This window comes from Callospermophilus lateralis, unplaced genomic scaffold (genome assembly GCF_048772815.1).
Source record: "Callospermophilus lateralis isolate mCalLat2 unplaced genomic scaffold, mCalLat2.hap1 Scaffold_196, whole genome shotgun sequence".
Classification (NCBI taxonomy): Eukaryota; Metazoa; Chordata; class Mammalia; order Rodentia; family Sciuridae; genus Callospermophilus; species Callospermophilus lateralis.
The window spans coordinates 2245768-2261357 of NW_027512968.1; positions in this window are offsets into that span (position 1 = coordinate 2245768).

Sequence of the window (15590 nt, forward strand, 5' to 3'; positions counted from 1 at the left end):
CCAAATGGGCCCTCACCAATAGGTCACCCTTCATCTGAAAGGAGACCTCCTCATTTTGAAAAGAGTGGTCCACTCACACTCTCACCTTTCACTCCAGTGGGAGGAGGAAGAGGGTCAAGGGGCCCTGGAGAATCCTCTGGACCATGCGACTAGCAGTAAAGGAAGAGAATCCAGCTGTCATAAGTTCACTGATTTTCAGAGAGCACCTTCTCAGGCTGGGCCCCTCTCTCCTCCAGGGGAACAGGCCAGCAGGCTGATGATCCCTCCGCCAGGCCAACCATATTCTTCTGATGCACGTCTTCCTCTACAAAGGCAAGATAGGTTTTACTCAAATTGTGGTAGAGCATCGGGACCAGCAGAACACAGAATTCCTAATATGCCTCCTTTGGACTCTGATGTGCCTGATTCACCTCTCCATGCTGAAAACCAAGCAACTGGCTCTGGCTCTGTGTTGGCACCTTTCCCTCCAGTCAGAGGTGCCTTGTTTCCAGTTGACCCAAGGAGTCAGTTCATGAGAAGAGGACCTTTTTTTTCCTCCACCTCTCCCAGGAAACTTGTCTGGGAACCTGGAGATTATTTTCCACCTGACCCGCCACCCACTCCATTTCCAATGCGAAGTGTCTATGCAGGGAGGGGGTTTTCCTCACAAAATCTTCCGCCAAGAGCTGGAATTCAGCCCTCTTCACCCCCATTCTGAAAGTACAAGTGAGTTGCCTGAAGGGTTCCTTCCACCTGCAAATGAGCCTGTTACTCAACATCCAGAACCAAACAAGAAACCTCATGCTGTTGCTCTCTCTTCAAATGTAATTTGACTTATCTCTCATTTTTAGTTTTTAAGTAACTGCTTTTAGTTCAGTAATTGACTATACTTTGGCTCCAATTGAAGCTCAATGAAACAATAATTCTTAAGATAGTATTTTGTAAATAAAGATGGTTTACGTAAGAATCTTATGAGTAAATTATTCCTATTTTATGTTATTCCAGAGAACGGCATTTAATCTGATGAAGCCACTCTTACATAAACAAGAATGGGAGTTCTAGGTCCTTGTAATCTAGCTGGTGGAAATATCTTTTAAACTCCAAACAAAGCAGTGTATTTAGTATGACTGTAGCAATTGTAAGGTGACTTTAGGCTTAATGAAAAAGTGTCACTGATTTAGAGACTGGTTGGGCATTTCAGCTAGTTTTTCCATATCAGAATAACTAGAGCATGGGAGGACTAAAGGAGAGAACACAACTAAACATGTCAAGGAAACAGGAGATCTCAACTACAAAGAAAAATGAAGACCTCTTTTTTATATTGGTTGCTTAAAACCTTACATAGCTCTTGAGATACCATATTTCCTACATTAGATTCAAGTGAGTTATGAACTCCCATTTTGACCCCATATACAGATTGCACAATCACATTGTTTACACATCCACGTTTTTACAAAATGCCACGTTAGTAACTGTTGTATTCTGCTACCTTTTCTAGCCTCTACTATCCCCCCTCTCCTGCCCTCCCATCTTCTCTCTCTATCCCGTCTGCTGTAATTTAACGTTTGGGAATTGGAAACCACACTTTAAACTCACTCTCCTCCCCTTTTTCCCTTCTGTCAAATTTCTCATCATCTTCTTCTATTTCTCCTCCTCCTCCTCCTCTTCCTCCTCCTCCTTATACCTTTAATTCATTCATCATACACTCATGCATTGGTTCATTCATTCCTTTCATGTATGGTGTTGGGGATCCAACTCAGGACCTTTGAAAGTGTGAAGCCAGCACTCTAGTGCTGAGCCAAAACCCCAGCACCTGTCTTTTTGATTTTATGACTGTTTATATGAAATTCAGAGTCGCATTCTGCTATGGTTCACTGATATGTGGATTGACCTAGTCCTTGTTTTCTGGGAGACTTTTGGAAAATATACATGAATTATTAGGAGGTTGAAATGAAGAAACAAAGAGGAAATTCCCCAATTTCTTATTCTTAGATTCCATACTCTGACTCTGCCTACCTACTGTAAAAACTTTTAAACTCTTACTCCCCATTTCTATATCATTGCCAACAAGTGAACGTTCACTGCCCTACAACAAACCAGAGAACTCACATTGAACCATGTTTCTCCAGTAGAGACCAAGACACAATACTTATTAAAAAAAATACCCTAGTTATGAATCAGTAGGTAAAGCTTTATTTGAGTATTAAGTGTGCTCTAATTATGTGTTTGTGTGTGTGTTGATGTGTGTGGTGTGTGGGTGTGTGTGCTTGTGTGTAAAACAAGCACTGAGGTGTAAAATAAATGCAGGATTGCAACGGCCTTCTTAAAAATAAGAAGCAACTATATCACATTTGAAGCCCAGTGAAGAATCTGCCTGATACTTAACCTACAATTAATTGAAATGTGAAAACTTCAGGCCTAGAAAAACAAAGCCAACATACATACTGAATCTAATCAGTCTGTCTCACCTGTTTTCTAATCACTCCTTTAAATAAACCTAAATTGCCAGCATAAAACATCAGTTGTTCTAAACGAATGGACGGATGTCCCCCGTCATGGGCTGTGTAAAATACATGGAGGATCCGGCACTGCTTGTTATCTAGAATGACTTCTGCCTGAACTACTATTGGAGAATGGTTGCTGATATACTGCGGTTCTTATACCAGTAAACTGGAATGAAGGTAATTTCAGGCTGCAAAGGAATCAATTGATTTTACTAACTGGTTTTTGGAAAACACTGCCATGAAAAATTATCAATATGTTCATAAAGGCATCTACATGTCTCTTCACAAGGGTTTTACTCAATGGGGGAGGTGGTGAGGTCTGGATATAACTGAACTGTCCATCAGTAGGTAGAACAATATAATGGGAATCAGAGTGCACATTCCGGTTTGAACTCAATCTAGGTAACATGGATTCATCTCTGTGTAATAGGCCTGCTTCTGGAAAACACAATGTAGAGCTCCAAAAGCAGAACGATTCTTTCAGAATACCATGTTATGTTTGTAAATAGATAGACAGATAGATATACAGGATTCAAAAATCTGAAAACGGTCCGGAAGTGTACATTTCAATAACTTACAATGTCAGTAGTGGGGGATTGATAGCAGATCAAGAAGACTGTGTCTGCATGCGAAATGGTTCAATTTTTGAAAGAGTTTTTTAAATGAAAATGGACAAAAAAATTGAAAGGGTTACAGTAAGTGTTGAGGAGTGACTTGGCCAAAGGAGCACAGAGGTGAGAAAGAATTAAGTAGAGTTCAATAGAACCAGGTATAATTTCTGTACACATGACTCCATGAACAGGAGCAAAGGGGACACTTAAAGAAATCATAGGACTAAGGAGAGATCAGGATTAGGAGGGTTTGTACTAGTCTAGAAATGCTGACCTGAAAACCAATTAAGTTTTCCACTCCTTCTTTGGAGGAACATTAGCTGTGCCGTGCTTTTCAAAAATGACTTGTCATAACTGATTTATGCCCATGTTAGCAACTCTTCTGAAATTACTTTGAAAGTAGACTAATGTGAGAGTTTCTCTTTAGAGATAATTCAAGTTACTTGCATAGGAAGTGGCAGCAGGTCTGGGGATGTTGTAGCTCAGTGGCAGTGACCTTGCCTAGCTTGGGGCTGGCCTGCCATGGACTTTCACCCCAAACACTTGCAAGAAAAGAAAAGGGAGGGAAGGGAGAGAGAAAGTTGGAAGGGAGGAAGGCAAAGTTGGAGGGATGCAGGGAGGTAGAAAAGAAGGAAGAAGAAAAGGGGAAAACCCAGGAAGGGAGGAAGGAAGCAAGGAAGGTAGGAAATAGGGAGAGCACAAGGGCAGGGAAAGGACTGAGTCACTCAAACAAAAGGCAAGGGACACAAAGACCAATAGAGGCCATAAAAGCTGTTTGAACAGTTTAGTCAGCTTTAGAATTTGAGTGACATCAAACTGAATGTTATTATGACTGGATGGAATCTTCCTACTAACCCCGCCTTGGCCTGGCCTAAACCAAATCAAGGGGTGGGTGGCATGGAGAGGAATTCTCTCTGGCTGGAGTGGGAGGGACCGAAACCTGTGGCACATGAGGATGCACTGGGTAGGGAAGCGGACAAGACTCCCCTGATGGGCAGTTGAGCACAACAAGGCTCCTGGGAGCCTTTGATCGTGGCTCCCACCGCCATACGCCCACCACCCACCATACGCTCAGCCCCTGAAGGGGATCACAGTGGTCTGCTCCGTTGCCTGGTGCAGGTTGGAGTTCCTGACCAAACACCTGAGTGTCCACAGCCTGTGTTGGCCTGCCTGGGCAGGCTGTGGTTGTGGTGGCAAGAGCCAAAGCTGTCTTGGCGTGATGGAGGAGCCAAGGGCTGCCTCTCAGCCATCCTAGTGGGTGGTTCTGGAAGAAGCACCCAGGGTTGTGGCAGCATTGTCCGAAGACATGAAGCCAGGCCATCTTCCTTATGGCTTTCCTTGGGAGTTGGTGATGTGTACAGCTCTTGGATTTTTTGCTGTTCTCTCACTTTTCTGGAGAGGTTTTCAGTCGGTTCGTAGCAGGCTTTACGTGGGAAGAGAAAAAAGGCTGGCTCTAAATCTTGCTGGACTTATTGAGGCAAAATGTGGACTTCTTGAAAAAGTGAGCCTTGTTGAAAAAGAACATGAAGGCTTAGAATCATCTTTAAAGGATTGCAGGTTTGAGAAGGGTTCAAGAGAAGCACAACAGCTGGAGGCAACCGACGAAAAGCTGCATAGGCCCGAATCCAGCCATGGCGTTGAAATGCTCTTTCTAGAAGAAGAGCTCAAAGCACAGAAGGCTCAACATGGTCAACAGGATGAAACGATGGCGCATCTATCAAGAAGGATACAGTCCCTCCAAGGTGAATCTGAATCCCTCAGATCACAAATAGCTGAAGCTAAAACAAACTGGAGACTCTTTCAAGTGAATGAGGAAGAACTGAAGCTGGCAATCAAAGAGGTTTTGAATGAAGGATCCCTACTTCCGCCAACGCAGAGACCAACAATACAAGGAGAAGCTGAAGCACAGAGGCAACAAGGAGGTGTCCAATATAAAGCAAAAATCATATTAGAGGACTCTAAAGTAGCTGGAGAACAAGTTCTAAGGGACACAGAAAATCACATGGAGTCTCTGAGTGAATGCTTGCTGAAGATGAAGGATAGATCTTCTCCAAGCCTGGGAGCCCAAAGGGATGGTGGTCACCTGGAACTGGGAAAGACGAGTGAACCCGAAATTGGTGCTCACTTGGAGGATGAGTCCAAAGGAGCTTTGAGGAACCTGGTTTATGGTGATAAGCTAAAGGCCTCCTTAGAAATCTTGGAAGGAGGAAGAAATCAAAAATGTACTTTCTCATCTGAAGTGGAGAAAACCACGGAAGACCTTACAGAACACCTTAAAAGTCTGCAGACTGAACAGGCATCCTTGCAGTCCGAAAATGCACAGCTGCAAAGTGAGAATGAGACCCTACAGAAGAACTTTAAAGTCATGATGGAACGCTGTCAAGAAAATATGATGAAACTGCACAGGAAATTAAGAGTGGAGGAAAACTGGCGTGTGGAGCAAAAGGAGAAACTTTCCAAAGTCGAAGAAAAGATGAGCCATACAATAAAAGAGCTGGAGACCTACAGAAAGAGAGCCCAATATCTTGAAGAACAATTGCAGAGTACCATTCGTTCCTGTCTGGGGAAGATTACTTCCTCCGAGAAAGAAGCAGATGCTAGTGAGTTGGCAGCTCGGATTGCTGAAAGAAACCTCAGTTATTTCAGGAAACAAAATGCACGCAATAGACAGAAATTAACTGAGAAGGAGCTTAGATTTGAACTTGTAGAAAAAGATCCCTATGATGCACTGGATGTTTCCAACTCAGCAATGGGCAGAAAGCCTTCTCCAAATGGGCCCTCACCAATAGGTCACCCTTCATCTGAAAGGAGACCTCCTCATTTTGAAAAGAGTGGTCCACTCACACTCTCACCTTTCACTCCAGTGGGAGGAGGAAGAGGGTCAAGGGGCCCTGGAGAATCCTCTGGACCATGCGACTAGCAGTAAAGGAAGAGAATCCAGCTGTCATAAGTTCACTGATTTTCAGAGAGCACCTTCTCAGGCTGGGCCCCTCTCTCCTCCAGGGGAACAGGCCAGCAGGCTGATGATCCCTCCGCCAGGCCAACCATATTCTTCTGATGCACGTCTTCCTCTACAAAGGCAAGATAGGTTTTACTCAAATTGTGGTAGAGCATCGGGACCAGCAGAACACAGAATTCCTAATATGCCTCCTTTGGACTCTGATGTGCCTGATTCACCTCTCCATGCTGAAAACCAAGCAACTGGCTCTGGCTCTGTGTTGGCACCTTTCCCTCCAGTCAGAGGTGCCTTGTTTCCAGTTGACCCAAGGAGTCAGTTCATGAGAAGAGGACCTTTTTTTTCCTCCACCTCTCCCAGGAAACTTGTCTGGGAACCTGGAGATTATTTTCCACCTGACCCGCCACCCACTCCATTTCCAATGCGAAGTGTCTATGCAGGGAGGGGGTTTTCCTCACAAAATCTTCCCCCAAGAGCTGGAATTCAGCCCTCTTCACCCCCATTCTGAAAGTACAAGTGAGTTGCCTGAAGGGTTCCTTCCACCTGCAAATGAGCCTGTTACTCAACATCCAGAACCAAACAAGAAACCTCATGCTGTTGCTCTCTCTTCAAATGTAATTTGACTTATCTCTCATTTTTAGTTTTTAAGTAACTGCTTTTAGCTCAGTAATTGACTATACTTTGGCTCCAATTGAAGCTCAATGAAACAATAATTCTTAAGATAGTATTTTGTAAATAAAGATGGTTTACGTAAGAATCTTATGAGTAAATTATTCCTATTTTATGTTATTCCAGAGAACGGCATTTAATCTGATGAAGCCACTCTTACATAAACAAGAATGGGAGTTCTAGGTCCTTGTAATCTAGCTGATGGAAATATCTTTTAAACTCCAAACAAAGAAGTGTATTTAGTATGACTGTAGCAATTGTAAAGTGACTTTAGGCTTAATGAAAAAGTGTCACTGATTTAGAGACTGGTTGGGCATTTCAGCTAGTTTTTCCATATCAGAATAACTAGAGCATGGGAGGACTAAAGGAGAGAACACAACTAAACATGTCAAGGAAACAGGAGATCTCAACTACAAAGAAAAATGAAGACCTCTTTTTTATATTGGTTGCTTAAAACCTTACATAGCTCTTGAGATACCATATTTCCTACATTAGATTCAAGTGAGTTATGAACTCCCATTTTGACCCCATATACAGATTGCACAATCACATTGTTTACACATCCACGTTTTTACAAAATGCCACGTTAGTAACTGTTGTATTCTGCTACCTTTTCTAGCCTCTACTATCCCCCCTCTCCTGCCCTCCCATCTTCTCTCTCTATCCCGTCTGCTGTAATTTAACGTTTGGGAATTGGAAACCACACTTTAAACTCACTCTCCTCCCCTTTTTCCCTTCTGTCAAATTTCTCATCATCTTCTTCTATTTCTCCTCCTCCTCCTCCTCTTCCTCCTCCTCCTTATACCTTTAATTCATTCATCATACACTCATGCATTGGTTCATTCATTCCTTTCACGTATGGTGTTGGGGATCCAACTCAGGACCTTTGAAAGTGTGAAGCCAGCACTCTAGTGCTGAGCCAAAACACCAGCACCTGTCTTTTTGATTTTATGACTGTTTATATGAAATTCAGAGTCGCATTCTGCTATGGTTCACTGATATGTGGATTGACCTAGTCCTTGTTTTCTGGGAGACTTTTGGAAAATATACATGAATTATTAGGAGGTTGAAATGAAGAAACAAAGAGGAAATTCCCCAATTTCTTATTCTTAGATTCCATACTCTGACTCTGCCTACCTACTGTAAAAACTTTTAAACTCTTACTCCCCATTTCTATATCATTGCCAACAAGTGAACGTTCACTGCCCTACAACAAACCAGAGAACTCACATTGAACCATGTTTCCCCAGTAGAGACCAAGACACAATACTTATTAAAAAAAATACCCTAGTTATGAATCAGTAGGTAAAGCTTTATTTGAGTGTTAAATGTGCTCTAATTATGTGTTTGTGTGTGTGTTGATGTGTGTGGTGTGTGGGTGTGTGTGCTTGTGTGTAAAACAAGCACTGAGGTGTAAAATAAATGCAGGATTGCAACGGCCTTCTTAAAAATAAGAAGCAACTTTATCACATTTGAAGCCCAGTGAAGAATCTGCCTGATACTTAACCTACAATTAATTGAAATGTGAAAACTTCAGGCCTAGAAAAACAAAGCCAACATACATACTGAATCTAATCAGTCTGTCTCACCTGTTTTCTAATCACTCCTTTAAATAAACCTAAATTGCCAGCATAAAACATCAGTTGTTCTAAACGAATGGACGGATGTCCCCCGTCATGGGCTGTGTAAAATACATGGAGGATCCGGCACTGCTTGTTATCTAGAATGACTTCTGCCTGAACTACTATTGGAGAATGGTTGCTGATATACTGCGGTTCTTATACCAGTAAACTGGAATGAAGGTAATTTCAGGCTGCAAAGGAATCAATTGATTTTACTAACTGGTTTTTGGAAAACACTGCCATGAAAAATTATCAATATGTTCATAAAGGCATCTACATGTCTCTTCACAAGGGTTTTACTCAATGGGGGAGGTGGTGAGGTCTGGATATAACTGAACTGTCCATCAGTAGGTAGAACAATATAATGGGAATCAGAGTGCACATTCCGGTTTGAACTCAATCTAGGTAACATGGATTCATCTCTGTGTAATAGGCCTGCTTCTGGAAAACACAATGTAGAGCTCCAAAAGCAGAACGATTCTTTCAGAATACCATGTTATGTTTGTAAATAGATAGACAGATAGATATACAGGAATCAAAAATCTGAAAACGGTCCGGAAGTGTACATTTCAATAACTTACAATGTCAGTAGTGGGGGATTGATAGCAGATCAAGAAGACTGTGTCTGCATGCGAAATGGTTCAATTTTTGAAAGAGTTTTTTAAATGAAAATTGACAAAAAAATTGAAAGGGTTACAGTAAGTGTTGAGGAGTGACTTGGCCAAAGGAGCACAGAGGTGAGAAAGAATTAAGAAGAGTTCAATAGAACCAGGTATAATTTCTGTACACATGACTCCATGAACAGGAGCAAAGGGGACACTTAAAGCTATCATAGGACTAAGGAGAGATCAGGATTAGGAGGGTTTGTACTAGTCTAGAAATGCTGACCTGAAAACCAATTAAGTTTTCCACTCCTTCTTTGGAGGAACATTAGCTGTGCCGTGCTTTTCAAAAATGACTTGTCATAACTGATTTATGCCCATGTTAGCAACTCTTCTGAAATTACTTTGAAAGTAGACTAATGTGAGAGTTTCTCTTTAGAGATAATTCAAGTTACTTGCATAGGAAGTGGCAGCAGGTCTGGGGATGTTGTAGCTCAGTGGCAGTGACCTTGCCTAGCTTGGGGCTGGCCTGCCATGGACTTTCACCCCAAACACTTGCAAGAAAAGAAAAGGGAGGGAAGGGAGAGAGAAAGTTGGAAGGGAGGAAGGCAAAGTTGGAGGGATGCAGGGAGGTAGAAAAGAAGGAAGAAGAAAAGGGGAAAACCCAGGAAGGGAGGAAGGAAGCAAGGAAGGTAGGAAATAGGGAGAGCACAAGGGCAGGGAAAGGACTGAGTCACTCAAACAAAAGGCAAGGGACACAAAGACCAATAGAGGCCATAAAAGCTGTTTGAACAGTTTAGTCAGCTTTAGAATTTGAGTGACATCAAACTGAATGTTATTATGACTGGATGGAATCTTCCTACTAACCCCGCCTTGGCCTGGCCTAAACCAAATCAAGGGGTGGGTGGCATGGAGAGGAATTCTCTCTGGCTGGAGTGGGAGGGACCGAAACCTGTGGCACATGAGGATGCACTGGGTAGGGAAGCGGACAAGACTCCCCTGATGGGCAGTTGAGCACAACAAGGCTCCTGGGAGCCTTTGATCATGGCTCCCACCGCCATACGCCCACCACCCACCATACGCTCAGCCCCTGAAGGGGATCACAGTGGTCTGCTCCGTTGCCTGGTGCAGGTTGGAGTTCCTGACCAAACACCTGAGTGTCCACAGCCTGTGTTGGCCTGCCTGGGCAGGCTGTGGTTGTGGTGGCAAGAGCCAAAGCTGTCTTGGCGTGATGGAGGAGCCAAGGGCTGCCTCTCAGCCATCCTAGTGGGTGGTTCTGGAAGAAGCACCCAGGGTTGTGGCAGCATTGTCCGAAGACATGAAGCCAGGCCATCTTCCTTATGGCTTTCCTTGGGAGTTGGTGATGTGTACAGCTCTTGGATTTTTTGCTGTTCTCTCACTTTTCTGGAGAGGTTTTCAGTCGGTTCGTAGCAGGCTTTACGTGGGAAGAGAAAAAAGGCTGGCTCTAAATCTTGCTGGACTTATTGAGGCAAAATGTGGACTTCTTGAAAAAGTGAGCCTTGTTGAAAAAGAACATGAAGGCTTAGAATCATCTTTAAAGGATTGCAGGTTTGAGAAGGGTTCAAGAGAAGCACAACAGCTGGAGGCAACCGACGAAAAGCTGCATAGGCCCGAATCCAGCCATGGCGTTGAAATGCTCTTTCTAGAAGAAGAGCTCAAAGCACAGAAGGCTCAACATGGTCAACAGGATGAAACGATGGCGCATCTATCAAGAAGGATACAGTCCCTCCAAGGTGAATCTGAATCCCTCAGATCACAAATAGCTGAAGCTAAAACAAACTGGAGACTCTTTCAAGTGAATGAGGAAGAACTGAAGCTGGCAATCAAAGAGGTTTTGAATGAAGGATCCCTACTTCCGCCAACGCAGAGACCAACAATACAAGGAGAAGCTGAAGCACAGAGGCAACAAGGAGGTGTCCAATATAAAGCAAAAATCATATTAGAGGACTCTAAAGTAGCTGGAGAACAAGTTCTAAGGGACACAGAAAATCACATGGAGTCTCTGAGTGAATGCTTGCTGAAGATGAAGGATAGATCTTCTCCAAGCCTGGGAGCCCAAAGGGATGGTGGTCACCTGGAACTGGGAAAGACGAGTGAACCCGAAATTGGTGCTCACTTGGAGGATGAGTCCAAAGGAGCTTTGAGGAACCTGGTTTATGGTGATAAGCTAAAGGCCTCCTTAGAAATCTTGGAAGGAGGAAGAAATCAAAAATGTACTTTCTCATCTGAAGTGGAGAAAACCACGGAAGACCTTACAGAACACCTTAAAAGTCTGCAGACTGAACAGGCATCCTTGCAGTCCGAAAATGCACAGCTGCAAAGTGAGAATGAGACCCTACAGAAGAACTTTAAAGTCATGATGGAACGCTGTCAAGAAAATATGATGAAACTGCACAGGAAATTAAGAGTGGAGGAAAACTGCCGTGTGGAGCAAAAGGAGAAACTTTCCAAAGTCGAAGAAAAGATGAGCCATACAATAAAAGAGCTGGAGACCTACAGAAAGAGAGCCCAATATCTTGAAGAACAATTGCAGAGTACCATTCGTTCCTGTCTGGGGAAGATTACTTCCTCCGAGAAAGAAGCAGATGCTAGTGAGTTGGCAGCTCGGATTGCTGAAAGAAACCTCAGTTATTTCAGGAAACAAAATGCACGCAACAGACAGAAATTAACTGAGAAGGAGCTTAGATTTGAACTTGTAGAAAAAGATCCCTATGATGCACTGGATGTTTCCAACTCAGCAATGGGCAGAAAGCCTTCTCCAAATGGGCCCTCACCAATAGGTCACCCTTCATCTGAAAGGAGACCTCCTCATTTTGAATAGAGTGGTCCACTCACACTCTCACCTTTCACTCCAGTGGGAGGAGGAAGAGGGTCAAGGGGCCCTGGAGAATCCTCTGGACCATGCGACTAGCAGTAAAGGAAGAGAATCCAGCTGTCATAAGTTCACTGATTTTCAGAGAGCACCTTCTCAGGCTGGGCCCCTCTCTCCTCCAGGGGAACAGGCCAGCAGGCTGATGATCCCTCCGCCAGGCCAACCATATTCTTCTGATGCACGTCTTCCTCTACAAAGGCAAGATAGGTTTTACTCAAATTGTGGTAGAGCATCGGGACCAGCAGAACACAGAATTCCTAATATGCCTCCTTTGGACTCTGATGTGCCTGATTCACCTCTCCATGCTGAAAACCAAGCAACTGGCTCTGGCTCTGTGTTGGCACCTTTCCCTCCAGTCAGAGGTGCCTTGTTTCCAGTTGACCCAAGGAGTCAGTTCATGAGAAGAGGACCTTTTTTTTCCTCCACCTCTCCCAGGAAACTTGTCTGGGAACCTGGAGATTATTTTCCACCTGACCCGCCACCCACTCCATTTCCAATGCGAAGTGTCTATGCAGGGAGGGGGTTTTCCTCACAAAATCTTCCCCCAAGAGCTGGAATTCAGCCCTCTTCACCCCCATTCTGAAAGTACAAGTGAGTTGCCTGAAGGGTTCCTTCCACCTGCAAATGAGCCTGTTACTCAACATCCAGAACCAAACAAGAAACCTCATGCTGTTGCTCTCTCTTCAAATGTAATTTGACTTATCTCTCATTTTTAGTTTTTAAGTAACTGCTTTTAGTTCAGTAATTGACTATACTTTGGCTCCAATTGAAGCTCAATGAAACAATAATTCTTAAGATAGTATTTTGTAAATAAAGATGGTTGACGTAAGAATCTTATGAGTAAATTATTCCTATTTTATGTTATTCCAGAGAACGGCATTTAATCTGATGAAGCCACTCTTACATAAACAAGAATGGGAGTTCTAGGTCCTTGTAATCTAGCTGGTGGAAATATCTTTTAAACTCCAAACAAAGAAGTGTATTTAGTATGACTGTAGCAATTGTAAAGTGACTTTAGGCTTAATGAAAAAGTGTCACTGATTTAGAGACTGGTTGGGCATTTCAGCTAGTTTTTCCATATCAGAATAACTAGAGCATGGGAGGACTAAAGGAGAGAACACAACTAAACATGTCAAGGAAACAGGAGATCTCAACTACAAAGAAAAATGAAGACCTCTTTTTTATATTGGTTGCTTAAAACCTTACATAGCTCTTGAGATACCATATTTCCTACATTAGATTCAAGTGAGTTATGAACTCCCATTTTGACCCCATATACAGATTGCACAATCACATTGTTTACACATCCACGTTTTTACAAAATGCCATGTTAGTAACTGTTGTATTCTGCTACCTTTTCTAGCCTCTACTATCCCCCCTCTCCTGCCCTCCCATCTTCTCTCTCTATCCCGTCTGCTGTAATTTAACGTTTGGGAATTGGAAACCACACTTTAAACTCACTCTCCTCCCCTTTTTCCCTTCTGTCAAATTTCTCATCATCTTCTTCTATTTCTCCTCCTCCTCCTCCTCTTCCTCCTCCTCCTTATACCTTTAATTCATTCATCATACACTCATGCATTGGTTCATTCATTCCTTTCACGTATGGTGTTGGGGATCCAACTCAGGACCTTTGAAAGTGTGAAGCCAGCACTCTAGTGCTGAGCCAAAACCCCAGCACCTGTCTTTTTGATTTTATGACTGTTTATATGAAATTCAGAGTCGCATTCTGCTATGGTTCACTGATATGTGGATTGACCTAGTCCTTGTTTTCTGGGAGACTTTTGGAAAATATACATGAATTATTAGGAGGTTGAAATGAAGAAACAAAGAGGAAATTCCCCAATTTCTTATTCTTAGATTCCATACTCTGACTCTGCCTACCTACTGTAAAAACTTTTAAACTCTTACTCCCCATTTCTATATCATTGCCAACAAGTGAACGTTCACTGCCCTACAACAAACCAGAGAACTCACATTGAACCATGTTTCCCCAGTAGAGACCAAGACACAATACTTATTAAAAAAAATACCCTAGTTATGAATCAGTAGGTAAAGCTTTATTTGAGTGTTAAATGTGCTCTAATTATGTGTTTGTGTGTGTGTTGATGTGTGTGGTGTGTGGGTGTGTGTGCTTGTGTGTAAAACAAGCACTGAGGTGTAAAATAAATGCAGGATTGCAACGGCCTTCTTAAAAATAAGAAGCAACTTTATCACATTTGAAGCCCAGTGAAGAATCTGCCTGATACTTAACCTACAATTAATTGAAATGTGAAAACTTCAGGCCTAGAAAAACAAAGCCAACATACATACTGAATCTAATCAGTCTGTCTCACCTGTTTTCTAATCACTCCTTTAAATAAACCTAAATTGCCAGCATAAAACATCAGTTGTTCTAAACGAATGGACGGATGTCCCCCGTCATGGGCTGTGTAAAATACATGGAGGATCCGGCACTGCTTGTTATCTAGAATGACTTCTGCCTGAACTACTATTGGAGAATGGTTGCTGATATACTGCGGTTCTTATACCAGTAAACTGGAATGAAGGTAATTTCAGGCTGCAAAGGAATCAATTGATTTTACTAACTGGTTTTTGGAAAACACTGCCATGAAAAATTATCAATATGTTCATAAAGGCATCTACATGTCTCTTCACAAGGGTTTTACTCAATGGGGGAGGTGGTGAGGTCTGGATATAACTGAACTGTCCATCAGTAGGTAGAACAATATAATGGGAATCAGAGTGCACATTCCGGTTTGAACTCAATCTAGGTAACATGGATTCATCTCTGTGTAATAGGCCTGCTTCTGGAAAACACAATGTAGAGCTCCAAAAGCAGAACGATTCTTTCAGAATACCATGTTATGTTTGTAAATAGATAGACAGATAGATATACAGGATTCAAAAATCTGAAAACGGTCCGGAAGTGTACATTTCAATAACTTACAATGTCAGTAGTGGGGGATTGATAGCAGATCAAGAAGACTGTGTCTGCATGCGAAATGGTTCAATTTTTGAAAGAGTTTTTTAAATGAAAATGGACAAAAAAATTGAAAGGGTTACAGTAAGTGTTGAGGAGTGACTTGGCCAAAGGAGCACAGAGGTGAGAAAGAATTAAGTAGAGTTCAATAGAACCAGGTATAATTTCTGTACACATGACTCCATGAACAGGAGCAAAGGGGACACTTAAAGAAATCATAGGACTAAGGAGAGATCAGGATTAGGAGGGTTTGTACTAGTCTAGAAATGCTGACCTGAAAACCAATTAAGTTTTCCACTCCTTCTTTGGAGGAACATTAGCTGTGCCGTGCTTTTCAAAAATGACTTGTCATAACTGATTTATGCCCATGTTAGCAACTCTTCTGAAATTACTTTGAAAGTAGACTAATGTGAGAGTTTCTCTTTAGAGATAATTCAAGTTACTTGCATAGGAAGTGGCAGCAGGTCTGGGGATGTTGTAGCTCAGTGGCAGTGACCTTGCCTAGCTTGGGGCTGGCCTGCCATGGACTTTCACCCCAAACACTTGCAAGAAAAGAAAAGGGAGGGAAGGGAGAGAGAAAGTTGGAAGGGAGGAAGGCAAAGTTGGAGGGATGCAGGGAGGTAGAAAAGAAGGAAGAAGAAAAGGGGAAAACCCAGGAAGGGAGGAAGGAAGCAAGGAAGGTAGGAAATAGGGAGAGCACAAGGGCAGGGAAAGGACTGAGTCACTCAAACAAAAGGCAAGGGACACAAAGACCAATAGAGGCCATAAAAGCTG